The sequence below is a fragment of the Pinus tabuliformis genome, chromosome 6, assembly GCF_031772625.1.
Source record: "Pinus tabuliformis cultivar Carrire ecotype Pingquan chromosome 6, CPIR1, whole genome shotgun sequence".
Taxonomy (NCBI): domain Eukaryota; kingdom Viridiplantae; phylum Streptophyta; class Pinopsida; order Pinales; family Pinaceae; genus Pinus; species Pinus tabuliformis.
Window position 1 is genome coordinate 465014308 of NC_142292.1, and position 21270 is coordinate 465035577.

At 34.8% G+C, this 21270-nt stretch overlaps 1 pseudogene; it reads right to left on the reverse strand.

Annotated features, from left to right (window-relative positions):
- Positions 1–972: 972 nt before the first annotated feature.
- Positions 973–16806, reverse strand: LOC149259329 (molybdopterin biosynthesis protein CNX1 pseudogene; annotated as a pseudogene).
- Positions 16807–21270: the final 4464 nt, after the last annotated feature.

Consider the following 21270-nt stretch of genomic DNA (forward strand, 5'->3'; position numbering starts at 1 on the left):
CATCACTTCTATAAAAAAAGTTAGACTAAAATTGAGGCAGATTCTATTTTGAGTGTCAAACAAACACTTAGAAAATGCTATTATTAGCATAAACAGTGTAATTCTAGGTTTGTATGATAGGAATATCAAAGAGAGATATTTCTAGTGAAAAAATTAACCTGAGTTGAGGTCTTATCATGTATTTTTTCCTTCTAGAAAAGAAGTTTAGTCTAGTTTGTTGGTGAGATACGTACATGGAATGCATTCTAATAGTCAAAAACCAAGAAGAAAAATAATATTTCGTTTTCGTTGAGGTTTGTAGGAAGATTCCAACATGTTGTACAATCACACTGTAAATGACTTAAACAATACTATACTACATAATAAGGATTGAGATCAAGATGGAATATCAATTTTCAAAATAAAGTTTGACATTGTAGCCAAGTACATCATGCATTACCTAAATTTTGGCAATAACGCCTTTACCATTTAGTACCATTGTTTGAGGGGAATTTGACTGCAAATCTTAGAAATATTATCAATCTTATGCTACTAGAAGATGAATGAAAGGAAATGACATGCACAAACCTGGAAAATACTTGCCATATTTGCAAAGCCATCCATCCTTCCAATACATGAGTTGAATCATGAGAACACTAAAAAAATGACATTATATTCCAACAAGATGAGATAGTGCTAGTCAAGGCTCAAATTGGAGAACTTCTCAACCAATCCTTCCTCAACCAAGACTACCTAGCTACAAACATTAATAATACCAATGAATATTATGTAATTAGGCATAACACCCACCTCTCGCATTTGGTCAAATAGAAAAAGAGCATCTTTACCATACTCTACAACCACTGTGGTCTATGAAACAATATTTATTGAGAGAGGCTATCAAACAACTTGCGTGCATATTTTATGCTTCAAAATATAATATACATGTTTATTTGGGTGTTTCCCACAAATACATCAGATAATAAAACATTTCTAATTGCGTAACTGTGAATTTGATGCAAAGATGCTAGGTTGGTGTATGCTGAGAGAACACATGAAATAGTTAATGGGTTTGGATTCTTGGTACGGTGCATGACAAGGATGATTTTATTTGTTGTCTCCTCTTAACTGTCTTAAGCCATGTAGAATTGTTGGCATCAAATCTTCTAAACACTCAACTACAACATTTGGGTCACTTGGCATGTTGATTATCAAACTTGAGCAACGAATACCAACAAGAGCACAAGAAATAATTGATGTTATCCTCACCTTGAGGCTCTCTTGTAACATGACTTTCATGGGGCCTGGTTCCTCCTCTTCTAACAAATGTTTTGTTGCTTTTGGAGTTACATTTCTTAGAGAAAATCCAGTATTACTTGTAGTTAAAGTAAGATCAACTTTATCATGATAACTCCATCTTTGTATGGCTCCTCCAATATGATCAATTGTATCATTAACAACCTTAGTTGAAACCACCCTTGCACCACCCATGTTTTATGATAGAGAATTTATCGCAAAAATTTCCCTAGGACTACTTCGATCGGGCCTAGCACCATAGGCTATAGTATTGCTCACAGTCAGAATTGCTACCTTTACACTTGCATCACTATGTTCTTCTTGAGAATTCTTGAATATATTTTCATGCTTCGCACTTGAAAGTTGACCACTTAAAACATTGTCCATGGATACCGATGTCTGGGGAACAGGCATGCTGCTGACATCAGAAATTAACAGTGCCCACACCATTGTCCCTGCTGGAAGTATTGTATTTCCTACGGTAATCTAATAATGAATTTGTAGACTTCATTCTTAAAAGGCGGCTACTAACTTGATGTCCTGTGCTTACAACAATAAAGCCTGGGTTACCAGATCCAGTTCTTGTTCCCAATGAATTATAGCATGGTGATATTCAGGTCTTAAAGGGTCTAATGTTCTTGGTTCTGAAATGCGAGCTTGTACTCTCCAAAGCCTGGGATCTCTCCAACCAGCTAAGCATCGGATTGCAGGAATAGCCATAAGATAGAAAGAAACAAATAAAGCTAACATGATTACCTGGAAGACAAAATGCAAGTATTTTTTTTCTAGCCAGCTGCAAGGGGTTGCTAGATGTCAGCTGAAGGCATATCTAGGAGAAAATTTCTCCTGTAGGGGGCACCCACTAGTGGTGGATAACAGGACCTAAAATTTGAGGAGAAGAAAATATGGAGAAGAGAGGAGTCGATCACCAAGTTTCTTGGACTAGTGCCTAGTATTTTGGGCTATCGAGTCTTAGGATGTTCAAGATGAGCTAAATAGTCTCTAAGGAGGCTTAAAAATGATGCCCTAGGTACCACATTAAACATTTACCCACTTCAAAGACAATGGAATTTCATGGAGAGTTCAAGCTTTTCCTCCACTAGGAACATTCATTACATGCCATACATTGAATAACATATGCAATACTCAACTAGAAAGCCTTCCAAAATTATTTTTCAAGAATTAGGGCACAATTAGCACATTCCAGAAGCAACAATTCCATACATTAGACAAATTCAAGAGAAAAATTCCATCAAGCACTTACAAGATGACATGTAATATATCCATCCAAGATCCAAGAAGTAGCTCCAAAGAAGAAATGTGAATTAACTCCAAATGTCAAAATGCATTCCAAAAGATTCTCCAATAGCCAAAAAAACAAGTGTGAGTTCTCTTCAAGTGATCCAATCCAAGTGTGATGATGATGGGTAGCTCAAATGAGCTCTCATCTATTTATACATGATCTACTAAGTAGAATTAAGACTAGAAGCCCCACAACATTGTGAAATTGGGCAAGATACATCCCTTGGTCACAATGCACCCAAGTAGCTTTATGATAATATGAATTAGCCATCCAAATGCTAGCTGAAATGATGATGTCATGCTAATGTAGGGTTACTAGAGGGCCACGTTGAGTTCTCTTTGTGCCAAAATGTGAGAGAGGGATCTAGAAATCTCAAACAAGGGGATGACCCCTTAGTCTCCATGCAATTCATCATGTGGGGCCCCAAATTGGGTTTGGGGCTCAAGAACTAGTCTCATGGGTCTCTTGATGGCAAAAATTCCTATACTGCTCCAATGATGAGGGCTCTAATGATGGTTCTTTCTCTCTCATGTCTCAACGGTGAGACAAATGTCCTCTGGGCCTTGGATCTGCTGCCATAATATGCTAAGTCGACCGGGGCACCCTAGTCCAAGTGCATCATCTCGCAAATAATATGGGGTAATGGGCAGACTGTCGAGGGTGTTGGAGGTGCCCATGGCATTAAATGATGCTCTAACACATGATGGAGCCCCATGGCTCTCAATGCATCTGTTATGAAACCAGCTCAAGAAAAGATAGAAAAGATAGATCAACACCTTAGAATTCAGCCTCTTCGAGGGAGCAACCTCCTTTACATTACATAAATGAATAGTTCTTGGATGATACAAATGAAAAGACCTCCTTTCTATATATAGGAGTCTAGGGGGTCATAACATAATCAGAGCCGACATAACAATAATAATGTAAGGGCACAATAATAACAATTGTGGGCTTCTATGAGGCACAATAGTAACAATATGGGCATTACATGGGTACAACAATATAATAAGTGGGTTATACTAATAACAATAAGGGGTTACACTAGTAGTATAGGGCCTAACATGCCCCTCTCCTTCAAAAAGTGTTTTCCTCAACACTTGAGTAGTTCTTGATGCTTTTGTATAAAATTCTTGTCCTCCCATGTGGAATCTTCAGCGGGTAAGTTCTTCCACTTGATGAGATACTCTAAAATTGATCGATTTCGTAGCTGTCGGGTTCCTATTTTTGTGATTGCTCCAGGTTCCAATATGATTTTTCCTTCCTCTTCCATTTCTGGCAATATTGTTTGAATTGGGATCTTTTGCAACTTTTGAATAAGTGGCCATACTTCTTCATCCTTCTTCCATTTATCCCTTGCTTCGTTTATCCAATCTGGTTGGATAATACAAATAGCACAAAACAATGCTTCCAAATCCTCATCCTTGAAGAGTCTTCCCATTCGGTATGGTCGCCATTTTTTAAGTGCATGTAGTATTGCCAACATTTCCTTCTCATAAATAGCTTGCTTGAGATGTAGCAGTAAAAATACCCAATCACCTACATCAAAACATTTTTCACTACAATGTTTATCTACCTGTTGTTTCGTTTGATTTTGCACCGAAGTGGCGTTATCCTTTAAAAGTTGGAGAACTTGTTGTTGATTCTCGATGTGATCTTTCACTGCTTGAACCTTTTTCTTCTTGATATGTCCTTCTATCTCTAGAGTTTGAGGAGTGGTAATTTCTTCCAATCCTTTACAGGGTATGGTTAGATTCATTTCTTGATGCTCGATGTGATCTTTCACTTCTTGAAGATTTTTCTTCTTGATATGTCCTTCTATCTTGATAGTTTGAGGAGTGGTAATTTCGAACAATGAATTACAAGATATGGTTGGATTCATTTCTTCTTTCTCAATGTGATCTTTCACTTCTTGCACATTTTTCTTCCTGATATGTCCTTCTATCTTGAGAGTTTGAGGAGTGGTAATTCTTGCCAATGCTTTACAAGATATGGTCTGATTCATTTCTTCTTTCTCTGGGGTGGGGTCCTGGCGTATATCTTCTTCTTTTGATGTTTCTTGATCCTTTTCTTCCTCCTCTTCATATTCTATGTAAAATAATTTCTTCTCAGCACACTTATGACCTTTAGTGCATTTGCTATCACAATTGTAACAAAGCCCTTTTTCTTTTTTTTCTTCCAATTGTTGTGGTGTAACCCTTGTAGGTTGTAGAAGGCTAGGAGAAACAACACTTCCATCTTTATTGTTGTGAGGGGTACGCTTCCTGGTTTCCATAATTTTTCTTTCCACTATGTCACAATTCCCTTTTACTCTTTCCAATTGTTGTGGTGTTGCTCTAAAGAAGGTGTTGCTCTTTGTATCCTCATAATGTGCTATCATTTCCTCCGTGAAAATTGACCACGTAACAAGTTGTTTACGAGAACAAAGCCCTTTGTACCATAAAAATTGATCTGGTTCTAAATATGAAGATGAAATACATACCTTTTGTAATAGTTGTACACCATGTAGATCAAAATATTGCTCCATCTGAAGTATCCAATTTACCGGATCCTTGCCATCAAACTTCCTCATCTTGCTTTTTCTTGATTTTAGGAGCTCGACCTTGAAACGACTATAACTCTGTACTTTCAGATCTTTAAGTTCTGAAATTGCGACCTGTAGTAGCCCTTTGTGTCCTCTTTCCAATGCCACCAGTCTGATCCAAATTGGATTCTCTAAGAAAGAGTTATGCACAATCTCCCAAGATGACCTGATTATAGACCTTTCCAGAAGAGCGAACTTGTATGAAGTGCCACGTGTCACTATTTTGACCTTTGGATCTGAAAAAGATATACACAAAACTACAGTCCGTCCTCTTTCTGTACCTTTTTACGAAATTTCAATCCAATCCCCAGAGAGAAAGTTATGACGATTTTCCCAAGGTCACCTGTTTGGAATGTAATTCAGGAGTCTGCGAAAATACCAACTTCCGCAGATCATATCTCCGCAAATATCACGCTAAAATCTCTGAAATTTGGACCCAAGGTTCAGCGTGATTTCTTCTCAAATGGGTTTTGTGTGCGACTTCTGAAACGTCACAAAAAAAAAGTTATAGCAAAAATTCCACGATGCCCTGTTTGGAGTAGCGAAACCCTAGAATCCAAAGCTCTAATACCAAATGTTATTAAACCAGCTCAAAAAAAGATAGAAAAGATAGATCAACGCCTTAGAATTCAGCCTCTTCGAGGGAGCAACCTCCTTTACATTACATAAATGAACAATTCTTGGATGATACAAATGAAAAGACCTCCTTTCTATATATAGTAGTCTAAGGGGTCATAACATAATCAGAGCCGACATAACAATAATAATGTAAGGGCACAATAATAACAATTGTGGGCTTCTATGGGGCACAATAGTAACAATATGGGCACTACATGGGTACAACAATATAATAAGTGGGTTATACTAATAACAATAAGGGGTTACACTAGTAGTATAGGGGCCTAACAGCATCCCCTAGGAGTGTCAATATGATGCTCTGGCAGGCTTGGGCCCCAATTAAGTTGCCCAACACATGATGAAACCAACTGCCACTTACAGATAAGATCCAATGTGTTTCCTCATCATCAGGTACAATAATTCCTTAGTGCATCTAATGAACCAATCTTGTTAATTGTGGGCACATTGAGACTTCATAGTGGGCTCCCCTTCCAATTTTGGTGTTTTAAGCTTGTAATAGTGTTACCTCCGTAGGTAGGAATGGCTAATAAACAATCCTATTAGGTGTTCCCAACACCTAAGGGGAAAGACAGATCCAAGGTACATCCTTTAATTGATAGGGGTCATGTAAATAATGATGAGATGGATGGGGACATAGGGATCACAAAGCCAAATGTCGTGGGTTCAAGGATGGTATTGATGAGGGATGTCCACATATTTGAGTATATAGATGTAGGAGGGAGCAATTGTGGATACATGAGTTACCCCGACCTTTGTTTTTCCACCCTTCATTATTTGTATTTTACCTTTTATGATTTTTCTTTGTATTATTGTTCGGGGATCTAGGAAATAAGAGCATGTTGTGAGAGATATGCAACAACTATTACCCCCTTAAGGTGGGGCAGTTCATCGCCCACCAGGGGTTGGGACATGCATGGGTTCCTTAATGATGTATGGGGGCACTCAAGGGCCCTAGGAACCAGGGTGATGGTCATGATGAAGGGGTAGAGCTCATGTTTGGCTTTTCCCCACGTGTTATATTATATGTTTCAGTAATCTTTTGCATTTTATGATATTCTTTTGTTTTGTTTCTTGCTTGTGGCCATGATATTCTTTTAACATTCTTTTAGCTGCATCAATCTCTGGAGCAACAATTCCAGACCCGACCCAAACATGTGGACAAGGGGAGGGGGCATACCAGTGCCTTGTGGATCTAATGGCCATGTGGAACCAAAGAGGGAAGATGATGAAATAGGGCTTGTAATGTGCGAAGGAGAGTGAAAAATGTGAAATGGGAAAACTGGACCGCACTACCAAAATCAAGGTCTCCCAAGGAGTGCCCTCCCTGAATCCATAGGCCAATAGAGGAGATTCCACAGGAATAGGTTGAGGATTAACCCTTCATTTAAGGTGAGGGAACAACACTATAGTCAAAACCCTTCTTCTTCCAAGTCACCCAATTACCCAACATGCCCAAGGAAAAACAAGCATAAACACCTGATTACACAATGAAAAACATACCTTTAGGAGTGGATTTCCCACCTCCAAACACATGCTATTAATAGATGGTCGAGGATACACATGACTAGTTTAGGGAGCTGAGATCAAATGGCATAATAAATCAGCTACACTGGTGGCTATCAAGGGTTGCTAGGTGTCGTTTGAAGAGATTTAAAGGAGAAAAATTCTCCTATGGGGTCACCCACTTTTGGTGGGTAACAAGTACGAAACAAGAATCACAAGGGTGAGACCCAGAAGACTTAATGTGTCCATGGTAGGGGTCCCAACCAAACTAGGAGGAGAAAAGTGGGAGTTTCTCTTTGTACCTCAATAAATAAGTAACCTAGGGGCATTTTCACGTTCATTGAAAAGTAAAGAGAACAAACAACTGACTTGCTCAAGGGAGTGTAGCCTCAAGGCCTCAAGTTGAATTTAGTGAAGAACCTACTTCTTGTGAGTTCGGCTACTCACTCTTCATATATAGGATTTTTATTGCACATCATATGCCTAACAAAGATCATTATGCTTCAATCTATGAGTGGATATTTCTCAAGACAAAAAGCGTCTAGTGCACCTGGTTGGTGTGGCTTCGACAAACTAATTTCCTATTGACTTCTAACGATGTGAGTAATCTCGGAATTGACACTCATGGGTTGAAGTATACCACCTTTTTTATTTTTTTAGGTCTACTTCACTATGATAAAATCACTCATAGCATTTTACTCCCACCCACTAGTATAGGAAATATGAGATCGATTATCGTTAAGGAGCCTTTGGAGGAGGAAATCTTAGATGCATCAGACACATGTAAGCATTAACAAATATATTAGACCATACATGCCTGAGTAAATACACTTTTGTGGTTAATAATGGCGAAGGATTGGCGTTAAGGATATCTTCATGCTATAAGGGTATGAGTAAGGCATACAAGGGTATGTTTAAAACACATTTTTTCATGTATTTTGAACTTTTCTCGGTGTGGAACTACTCAAAATTATGTAGAGTGGGTACTCATTTGATGCGAAATCTAATTCCACATCCAACAATTGATCATTAAATTTGAGTAAACCTACAAGGAGATAAGTAAATAATATGACTAAAAAAAGTCTAGTTTGATTATTTTTTGTCCACAAAAATCTTCCCCTGGGGATGACATCATCATTTTGAATCCTAGTGGCTCTATTAAAGTTGATTTTGTTAGTACATTTTTCATTTTGAGGCCTATTTTTGACCTCAAAATTCCACTAATTCTATGCTTACATCCATGGCCAAGCTTTGTAGATTGTGTAGGGGATGAGTCAAGATAAAACCACACATGAAAACTAACTTTTGTGGATTGTCCATCAGTCTTTAACATCCCCATTACCCCTCTCTTTAATTCAAATAAATTAACATCTAGTTTCCTAAGATATATCTTTATTCCCTCACATGTCTCCGCACTAAATTGGCTTTTCTCCTATAGTTTTTAGTTGATATGTAGTTAAATTATAGAGATGGGATAATGAATATGAAGAATGGAGTTCATTATTTATTTTGTATTTGGCTATTGTGAAATTCTTATGGGTTATTACTCTACCCCCCAAAAAGATTATTACTCTACAACCACCTAGGTTGTAGTCTTTCAATATTGAAGGCATCTCCATGAATTGCAATTGTTTTAATTGAGAACAATATGTATATGGACATGTAGAAAGTTTTTACACAATTTCTTTGAAACAGGGGAGAACTACCAATCAACACAAAGTAGAAGATGTTGTTGTGACTCATTCTTGGTACTAGATAGGTAACCTTTTTATGTGGGGGATATAGTTATTTTGTCAAATATAGAATTAAGGGATGTTATAGGTTTAAGTTCGATTGTCCAATTGTTTTGTGTGATTGTAGTAATATAAGTAATTTCTAATGGAAATCAATGTACTATATTTCTTAAATCATTCTCAGTGCAAATTAATTGGCTTGCATGCACAGGATATTGGGGAACACATGTTAGTTTATGAGAGGCTTGAACACAAACTTCTTAGATAAAGATGCAAGTCATTAAATTTTCTTGCCCAATTTTCCATGTTGTTGTATAATGGCATGTTTAACAAATGAATGGACAATATGTTCTGCCGGTGGGGCAAGCTGTTTACATGGAAAAGATTAGTAGTATGATCTATCAAGGTTTCCATCGACTGTGAAACTTCAACCATGACTTCACTCATAGGTTTTAACATTACCTAGTACCTACTATTTTTTGGAAGAATGTCCATTTCTATTAGGTTTTCCTTTGTATATTTGTATTTATTAGCCTTTTAATTCAACGTTGTAAACTAGATTCCTGTAGTTTGTATGTTATGGCATAAACGATTTAGATTCAATTATTAATTTATGTTCAATTTTTTTTATTTACCCTTTTGTTATTATTGGGAAGAAAACTTTGATTATAAAATGTTGTAGGGATAGGTTGAGAGTGTACAATTTTATTAAAAGTCGATAAAGGGTCAACATTGGAATGGAGGAGTAGGTCTGCTGGAAAGGTCCTTCTGGTGGAGTAGTTGGTATAGGTATGTTTTAGGATTTTATCTTTCTTGAGGTATGCTTTGATTTTTATCTTTTTGTAGATATTTGTCATCTTGAGTACAATTTTATTGTATTTTGATAAATGGTAATCACTAGAATGAATGATTAGGTTCATTAGAATGGACCATATGGTGGATCAAGAGGAGGTGGTCCTAAATCTTTATATGTCCATCATAGACATATTATCTGTGGGAATTTTAGTTAGTAATTATAAATTCATGTATATCAAAAACCTTATATTCAAGAATAGGTGTATGCTCAATAGACCCCACCAAATAAGATAATAATAATAAAGAGAAGTCTTATGCTACTAAGAATTTGACTTTATCATGGAGATGAAATTAGGTTTGATATGGACAACATATTCCATTTGTATTGAAAGGTATCACATGTGAATTTCCTAGACAGGAGAAGATTGGGATAATTGAATGGACTGGTAGTGGCAAATTGACACTTCAAGTAATAATTCGTATTGTAGAACTGACAGGAGGGAGAATTTTCGTTGATGGAGTTGACATCTCAAAGATTGGACTCCATGATTTAAGATGCAAACTAAGCATTATCCCACAGGACTCAATACAATTTGAAGGAACTATACAAAGAAATTTGGACCCACTTGAAGAACATTCCGATAGTGAAATTTGGGAGGTAAGTCCTATTAAAAAGATTCATTTTTTATTTTCATGGTATGTCAGAGGCTCCTAGAAATATAACTTATCATTTTGAAAGATTGAAACATTTCACTTTTCGATGAGATCAAATCTAAATAATCTTGCCACAAGAGGCCACCGGGGTTGGTGAAAGCAGGTCATTATTCCAACTCTCACCAGATTCTATTCTTCTCTTTTTAAACAATGTCATATCTTATATCATGTGGTCCTTTTTCAAAGGGGTTGGCATGTCTCTGTAAGGGGGAAATTCTATGTTTGACCATTGGCCATCAAAGTCATTAAAGAAAGCCATTGTTTGTTCCATGGTTAAGCCATCTAGACCCTTGAAGTCTCATAGTCATATCTAAACTGTGTATATCTTAGTTTTATGTTTCCATTTCAGAGGTTCAATGACCTGCCCTTGTTTTTATTACTTAACTGGAATGGACAATGTTTTTAAAGATATTCCTTAGCTGGTTTCCATGTGCTATGGTCAATATTTTTTTCCATGGAAAGCTATTTTTTTATCAATATAATTTTCTCTAATTTAGAAAAAATGTGTTTAACCACCTCAACTAAACTTTAATTTCTTAAAGCGAGTTGAGAGAAAAGAATTAATTTAGCCTATTCTAAATTCTCATCATTTCTATTTGGAATCCAATCTAATTTTAAGATATGATGAAGCTAATGTCATATAAGCTAATCAAATCATTTGTTTTTCTATCTCAACTCTAACCGAAAATTGAACTAATAACAACTACTCTTAGATATTTTAGGCTTTGAACAAATGTAAGATTGGACAAGCCTTCTGCTCTCGTAGAGAGAAGCTTGATACATTAGGTTAGTTTCTATATGCTTCTTCCCTTTTATTAGTTATGGCTTCATAAGTTAGATCAGTTTTGGTATGCTTCTTCCCTTTTATCATTTATGTATGGATGTGTACTTGAATAATTTTGTTAACAAGTGGTGCTCGATTCAGTGACAAAAAATGGAGAGAATTAGAGTGTGGGCCAATGCCAACTTCTTTGTTTAGGACATGCCTTGTTAAAGCATAGCCACATCCTAGTAATGGATGAGGCCACAACCTCAGTGGATACAACAACTGACACCATTATCCTACAAATAAATATAATCAGAGTCTCATGGATGTACAGTGATCACTATAGCTCACAAAGCTCCCACAGTAATAGATAGTAATTTTCTCCAAGATCAAATAATTTTTCAACCTATACATCATGCCAATCTGAACCAATTTCAAGAATACCAAGTTTTTAGCATGGCTAAGGATGATAATAAGGTAAATGTAACAATGGTGTTGCAATGATGTTGTTGTAGAAAACAATGACATACACTGAAGTCGGCAAGGCGAGACGGGGTCAAACCAAAGAAGAGTAAATATCACCCATATATTTTCAAGTTGCGGAGAGGTTTCAAATACAAAATATGTTTTACAACGTTGGCATTTCTCTAATGTCCCCATTGATTCACTATTGTTTCTGCATTTTATAGCACCGCACCTCAATTGTACAAACTTGGACAATTCACATTAATTGCCAATACTCCTAGAAAACCATTGAATTGGGGGTTTTCCATAGGTTCATTTGTATACTTGTAACTGTTGGGCCTACACATAGTCATTCATTTATACAAAGTGCATCAAGATGCAGTTGCTAAGAAAAAACAAAAGAAAAACACTATTACCATTTGCAAAACATATCTTTTAGTGTAGGAAATCTCATAAATAGCAATGAAGATGGGACCACAGGAGCACATATGACCTCATAGTTGCATGAAAAAAGCATAGTGGCCATCCATACAAGACGCAAATGATTTCTCATCATCCTCTCTCTTTGAGATGTATGTATCAATGGTGCTGACAGTAAAAAATAGAGTTTCCGTAATGAGCTCAAATTTCATCTCCACCTATAGAAGGAATTTGGGAAATCAACTAATGATTACAGCCAATACCACCCAATATGGGAATTTAGTTATGCTCGAGCAAATAGTATGACTTTACCTAGAAAGTATCCACAATTTTCTTCCACTTGCAAATTGAGGTTAATCATTCTTTGCATTCATTCTTTTTCTTTCAATATAATATAGTGACCTCTAAAACTACCATGGCCATGACATTCATGCTTGTTGTCGTTTATATTTTTTGTAGACGAGATTCCTGTTCGAGTGTTTAAGAACATGGAGACAGATTTGGGTAAATGGATAAAAATTATCATTATCCCAAGGGCCAAGCAATGAGGGTTTACTCCACCCTCTGGTTTGTATGGATATTGTTTGTAAACTAATATGTAATAGGTTTAATGGAAAGTTCAGCTCAGGAGATTGCTAAGGAAGAGAAAGTAAACTCTACTATAGAGATTTGGGAACAAAGGGGTATAGGTAAGGGTTTTGTTTTATAAAAAAATTGTTAAGACTACTAATCTATTAGTTCAGATTATGATGTTCTAATAGTGAAATAAAGCAATTGTTTCAAAGAATACATATATATGAATAAACATATATATATATATATATATATATATATATATATATATATATATATATATATATATATATATATATATATATATATATATATATATATATATATATATATATATATATATATAGATATATATATATAGATATATATATATATATATCCTATAGCTACAGTAACCATGAGATTAAACGTAAGGTTTAGTTAGGTTAGCTCCCAGGTAATTAATGGACAAATTAGATGTCCAGCTACATGAGAGTATAGCAGTCCTGAAAACTAAAGGATAGGATTCGAAAGAAAATGGCAGGCCTAGGACATGCCCGTCTATCCTTCTAGAGTAATATGTCTTAATAAATAAAAAATTGTGAGATACATGCATGAAAATCTACTACTATTCGATGTGTATCCTCTTATAATTCAAGTATTCACATTATACAAGAAAAAAAGGCCAGAGTGTTGTTGGAAATAAAGAACAAATTTATATCTTATGTATTCCGTGAAAGAGAGTTGTGCATACGTATTTAGAGTCCACTAAAGATAGACAATATTATTAGTTAAAAAAAGTACTAGACTTCTCTATTTACTTTTAGATGAACTTGTTTTAAAGAATATTTGCAGCTTTAATGGAAAGGAATGAAAATTACTTTTACTGTTACAATATGCTTAAAAAGAGTTGGAAAATGACTTGCAATTTATATAATTCATAATAAAAAAGGCGAGCATAGAGCAAAGGACTAATTTAGCATGTTCTAAATTCTCATCATTTCCATTTGGCATCCAATTTGATTTTAAGATATGATGAAGCTAATGGCGTATATGTTAATCAAAGCATTTATTTCTATCTCAACTTTAACAGAAAATTGAACTAACAACAACTTCTCTTTTGGAATTTTTAGGCTTTGAACAAATGTAAGTTTCGACTGGCCTTCTTCTCTCATAGAGAGAAGCTTGATACATTAGGTTAGTTTTTCTATGCTTCTTCCCTTCTATCAATTATGGCTTCATAAGTTAGATCAATTTTAGTATGCTTCTTTGCTTTTATCAATTATGTATAGATGTGTACTTGAATAATTTTGTTAACAAATGGTGCTCGATTCAATGACAAAAAATGAAGGGAATTAGAGTGCGGGCCAATGTCAGATTATTTGTTTAGGACATGCCTTGTTAAAAAACAACCACATCCTAGTAATGGATGAGGACACAACCTCAGTGGATACAACAACTGACACCATTCTCCTACAAATAAATACAATCAAAGTCTAATGGATGTACATTGATCACTATAGCTCACAGAGCTTCGATAGTAATAAATAGTAATTTCTCCAAGATCAAAGAATTTTTCAACCTATACATCGTGCCAATCTTAATCAATTTGAAGAATACCAAGTTTTTAGCATGGCCGAGGATGATAAGAAGGTAAATGAAACAATGTTTCTTTGGAAAATAATGACAAACACTGAAGTCGGTAAGGTGAGAGGGGGCCAAACCATAGAAGAGTAAAGATCACCCAAAGATTTTCAAGTTGCGGAAATGTTTCAAATACAAAATATGTTTTACAACATGGGCATTTTTTTATGTCCCCATTGATTCACTATTTTTTTTGCATTTTATAGTAGCACACCTCAATTGTACAAACTTGGAAAATTCATTTTAATTGCCAATCCTCCTAGAAAAGTTGTATAGTTGTAACTGTTGGGCCTACACACAACCATTCATTTATAAAAAATGTCGCAGAACGCAGTAAAAGTCCCCAGAAGAGGTAATTATTTTCCTAAATAAAAAATATAAATGATGAGACTGAGCACATATACATATCAGTGCGTAACAAGTTTAAGAATTGGAGAATCTATATTCATGTAAACATTTCAGTAACAACAAAACAAACATGAAAATGGCCACAATCCATCCAGGCATCATAACAGTGTGATTCTTATTTTATAAGAAACATTACAAATAGTACAAGTAGCCCAGGTTTAGCAACTCAGTTTCTCCAACATTTTTAGATTTTGATTGTACATAATTATCAATTTTTTATTCTAAGTGAGCACGGTGCATACTCTCTCCTACGTGATTATTTTCTAGTTGAAAGTGATCCCTCTCTAGGGATTATTTTTGGAGTGACATTAAAAGTTCTCTAGCATTTCCAAATTCTGATTGTGAGGAGACTTTCTCTGGTAGTTTGTCATGAAAAACCTTACTTTCTCCAACATGATCACATTCCAATTGTGGGCGAAATTTTTCTAAGGACAACTTCCCTTCAACACTATTTAATTCTGGTCACATATATATTGATGCTTTCTCAAGAAACTCTATACTTTCTCCCACTCTTCCTGAGTAAAAAAATTATTTTCAATTTTGTCAGTACCAAGAATCATATAAGGATTCCAGGGTTTTATATTCTTAACACACCTTGCATTCAAGTTTTAGTTAATTATCCAAAATATCTTCCATGTTTAGAGTAGTGTATCAGGGAACCATTCATTAGTGTCTTGCAGGCCTCTGGGCATCTCTCCAAAATTTAAAATCTGCAACAAAGCATCCAAATTCATAATAAACCAAATGACAACAATTCACGACAACTACACTTACAAAAATAAGGGTCAATACCCTAAGGGTCTTGCTTGGAAATTCTCCAAATTGATGACAAACAATTTCTAGCACTTTAAGAGATAAAATTCACTTCTAAATAAGTAAAATATGCAATAGATATACTTCAGAATTGAATCAAGAGCTAGGATAAGTTAAATATCACATTTTCCCTTCAAACCCTAGGTTTAGGGTTTCACCAAACTTGAGAATAAATTGTTGTAAATAATTTCCAAAATTGATGAAAATATTGTATCACACTCAATAACACGTTAGTGATAACTCTAAAGAACCAAATAAGAGGGGTTTTTTCCCTTAGTTTTTTTAGATGAAAACTTTAAGTACAAACCCTTGGAAATCTAGCTTCAAAATGTAAATTAAAGCTTGAGCTTAGACAATGAAATATTTTTTGGATTTTTCATTTCTTAAATTTTTTCATATTTTTATTTTTGTATAACAATAAAGGAAAATTTTTGGATATTTGAATAATTTGGTTGTTTGTTGGGATTAATGCTTAAATGTATTTTCTCCACCAAGGAAATCATGATCAAGATGAGAGACGTTTTTAAGTTTGGTTACTAAATTCATGTGGATTAGCGCAAAAGACTAGAACCTAGAGGCAAATTAATCTCTTGGATAATTAAGACAAGTTATGAAACCAAAGCCTCGCTAGAAGGGATTATTTAAGGGTAAATCCTTAAACCAACAAGATCAACTATGGGATGAAATAGAACTAAAATCCTTTCCAAGGCACCTTGAACTTATGGCCTAACAAGATATTAGATTCTTACCTAAACCCAACAAAGAAGAACGTGTTTGATCTTGATAGTCTTGTAGTAGTCTTGAGCAATCACAACAATGCCTTTGAAAAATAAAAGAGATAACTAAGAAAGGGAAAGTTCCAATGGTCAATACCAATGCTTCATGAAAGATAATTATGTTATAACATAGAATGATCTCCAACAATTCACAACAATTTGGAGGAGAAATGAGGCATGTATATAGATAAGAAGCCTCTAGCATATTTCCTCCCTTTTACTCCCTAAGACAAGCTAATAAATTTCAAGAACCAAGTGACTTGTCATCCACAAAATGCTTGGAGACAATGCTAAGACTCTTGGAAAGATATTTTACATTGCATAAAAACCATTAAAAGAGGGAGACTTCCACTTTTAGGCGGTTCAATTTTCTTGAATGGTCCAATATCTTGCTTGAAATTAGCTTGAAGTGATTCCATTATTACCCTCAATGTCCACCTTATTATCCTCAACATTTACTTTATGAACCCTTGAGACCTCTGTTAGAAAATTATATATTACAGAGCAATGGAACACATAAAATATATTGCAGAAATATAAACACAAAAAACACATAAAACAAGAGAGACACAGATATACGTGGTTCACCCAATTTGGGCTACATCCACGAGAAATAGCCAGTCCTTCCTTTTATATTATCTAGCAAAGTGAAAAGATACAACCTACAGCAGATCCGATGTAATTCCCTCTTCGCTCTCACACAATATCCTCTCTCTTTCTCACTCAGAATACATATCTACCTAGACGCAATACAATTCCCTCATATATAGCGAGGGGTTTCCCTCTAGGGCAAAAATCCTTAAATTAAACATAACTTCTACCGTCAGATCTCTGCCTAATGAACGTCCCAAATTGACTACGAAATTACAACATTTTACAAGGCAATTTTACATCTAATTTTAGCTTCGGGGGCGCTGCCCTCATCCATTTCCAAGGGGGGCTCCTAAAGATCGTTTCCCCCCCTGGACCCCCCTTGCTGTGAAAATATAACGGGCGTCATTGCCACCACATTACGAACTAGGGTCCAATACTGTGACACCTCTGAATGATATTTTACATTTCATAAAAACCATTAGAGGAGGGAGACTTCCACATTTAGGAGGTTCACTTTGCTTGAATGGTCCAATATCTTGCTTGAAATTAGCTTGAAGTGATTCCATTATTACCCTCAATGTTCACCTTATTATCCTCAACATTTACTTTATGACCCCTTGAGACCTCATTGTTCACTTGGAAGTTGGATAGATCCTTAGAAGGTGCTTGAACACTTGATGTTCCCCTTTCTTTGGATTTAAACTTGGCCCATAAGTCTTAAACAACTTTCCACATCACCCTTTAACAAATATTTCACCTTTAAGTCACTTAAGTGACTTGCCACATATTCATAAAACCACCACAATGATCATATAGAGAGTTTGACCACTTGGAGATGAAACAAAGCTTGAAAAGATCATTTTGAAGAGGTTGTTCCACGAAATTAAACATGGTATGTGAAGAGGCATCAATGAGTGCAATGGGTCTTCTGTTTCTTTGGAGAGTGTGCGATGTGCATTGGGAAATGAAAAATTCCTCATGAACTGTAAAACTGCAATGGGAAATGTGAAACAAGGTGAACATATGCAAAATCATCTCCAAGTAACCATGGCCAAAGTGTGGTATGTACGTAAGAAAAAGTGGTATGATATGGGGAACAAATAGGTGTCAAAACCCTTACAAAGTGTGCTCACCTTTTACATGGAAAATATAATAAGTGAGAAACCATAGGCTCATGTAAATCATGTGTCCAAATAGATTCATCTCAAGACCTCCACAAGCCTACCCTAAACATTAAATACCCAACAAGATAGGGAGTTAACAACTATCAAAGGATAGTTAGTACGTAAGTACCAAAGACCCAAAGACAATGAGAATGGGGACTAAGGAATAACCATGATTTTCTACTTGAGGAGATCTAGGATACCAACTAGCCAACACTTGTACATAAATCATCCCATGATGGCCAATACAATACAAATATATCAACATATAGACACACTTTGGGCTTATAATGGTGTTGAAACCCAAAGAAGAAAATGTATGGTACATTATGGAGCATTTGAGGTGTACAAACCCAAAAAACTATTTATGTATGGTAGTTACTATTGGGATGGTTACTTGTAGATATGAGGCTTACTTGAGGATTCAAAAACCCTAGTGCCTCTATTATAGGTGTGATGAAATCCTAAAACACTTAATTTGGTTTTGTGCCGTCACCAATTCTCCTTAGAGGTTGTTCAAGGGTTTGTGGGCCAATTTCACCTTGCTACCATCTCCAAGAAAATGAATTATTTTAGAAAATCATTTAACTTGAACTGTATAGTTTAGTTTGTCTAATTTCCCATCGTTATTGAATTTTTTTTCTTTCTATGGAAGAAATGTAATGAAGTTAATTTTAACAGCAAAGAGCATTCTCAAAATTTCACATAGTTTTGTATCTCATTAATATGTGTGATATTGTGCTTTCAAATAATTGTACATGTGTAAATTACCCAAATGAAGATGAATAACTTGCAACATCTATTCCATTTATGGTCCAAGACCTCATGTAAAAATTATCAAGGAACCACATGAGGCTTCCCTTGTCTAGTTCTCCCAATTTAAGCAATCATAGAGGGGAGAAAGGTAATCATAGCATAGCGAGCCACATATCCAGAGAAAGGTGGAGATGACAATAGAGTAGGCCTATCATGCCTACAAAATATAACAACAAATTCTCAACACTAACCCTATCCATTTGAAAGACTACTTAGCCTCCCAAACATGGCACTGATGTGAGGGATCTAAGTGTTGTGGCGATTGAGCCAACTAGAACTAGTTGAGGGATAGCCCCAACAAACATGATGAGCCTTTGCTTAATGGCACTGATGTGAGGGATCTAAGTGTTGTGGCGATTGAGCCAACTAGAACTAGTTGAGGGATAGCCCCAACAAACATGATGAGCCTTTGCTTAATGTCATGCTCCAAACTACTAGTATATGAGCTCTTTGTTTTCACTATCAAACCAGAATTTATGACTTTGGTTCTTGCTTCATAGATATATACTTAGTGTTTGATAAAAATTTTCTTGTCAACTTATAAAACGAAAAATATTTTCTATTTAACTAGTTTGATTGTGTCGAAAGGCACTTTCCACAACAAACTATAAAGGAGATGTGTAATTATGTGCTCAACATGGAGTGGACATATGACACTATGCAAAAATATGTTAATAACAAAAAGGAAAAATCAATGTGCCCCTAAGTTAACATTTCAAACTAAATCTCAACTTAGACTTAACATAAGTAAAATAGTAAAATACATATACAAATATCTAAAAGGATTGCCCATAGATTATTCCAAATAAATTTATTAAATCTTATATATATATGTATGTATGTATGTATGTATGTATAAAAGAGATAATTGTTTGAACATATATGTAAATATACTTTTCAAAATAAATTAGAAAAAATTGGAATCTATCACTTATTTTCTAACTAAAAACATATAAAATACATGATAATCAATTAAACTACATAAAATTCAATTCCTCTTTTTTATGTGAAAAATATTATATTAAATATAATGTAAAAAACAATTATGTTTATATAAAAGAGACAATTTTATATCTGATAATTCTCAATAAAAATTCTCTAAATTAAAATAATTAAATAACATTTAAATTAATTAAATTTTATTAGGGAAAATGAAGAGGAAAAAATAATACATAAAATTTGAGAAAAAATTACACTAAACAAATTAAATCCTTTTTAATCAGAAATAGATTGAGATATATGTTATGAAAGTTGCATTTACTATAATGTGAAATTTTTTTGTTTTAAAACAAATCTCAATGAAAATAAGAATAATGTGAATATTTTTTATATTAAAACAAATCTCAATGAAAATAAAAATAATGTGATTTTTTTGGTATTAAAACAAATCTCAATCAAAATAAGAATAATGTGAATATTATTTTTTTAATTAAAACAAATCTCAATGAAAATAAAAATTATGAAAAGGCACAGAGAGCCAAAGTTAAATTAACCATAGATAAATTGAAATATATGCTGTGAAGGTTGCATTTACTATTGTTTTATATAAAAACAATGTGAAATTGATTGTATTAAAACAAACTTGAATTAAAGATATGAAGGGCCAAAGTTAAATTAACCGTAGATAGATTGAGTACTCTTGTTTTATATAAAAAAAAATGTGAAATTTCTTTTATCAAAACAAACCTCAATGAAAATTAGAGTTTATGAAGGGGCATGGAATGAGCCAAAGTTCTTAGGTAAAAAATAAAAAAATCCACTGTTCTTGGAGGTAGCTGTTAAAGTCCAGTAGACCGCTGTGTATCCTCCACAGCTACTGTTATATCCTCCTCTGCTACTGTTATGGTGCTTAGAGTCTTTCATGTGCTAGTGCCTATATAAAAATAAAAAATACAATATCAAACCTGGAATTGAATGGCACAGGAGATTTGATGGAATTGATTTCAATTATCCATCAATGATTATGAATCCACTGTATATTATCACTGTGTGAAGTCTCTGGTAAACAATCTGGAGACAAGCTATTTGCCTGAGATGTTTTACAGTTGGGCTACTAAAATGTCATATTATAAAATATACCTACTGTTTAAGGAGTGCAAATCTCAAAGGATTGTCTCTAATCCATTGTTTATTTTGAAGGTTATGCTACAACATAACAGCTCCTATTAGTGCGGATATGGAGACTCTCGGATTCTGGTCCTGTGGTGACTTGTTACCAAATTGGGCTGATCTCCTGATGTATTTGCTGGAGAGCCAGTGGGCCTATTCTTTGTATGAACCCAAATGCTTCTATGCAAGGAACTGATGAAA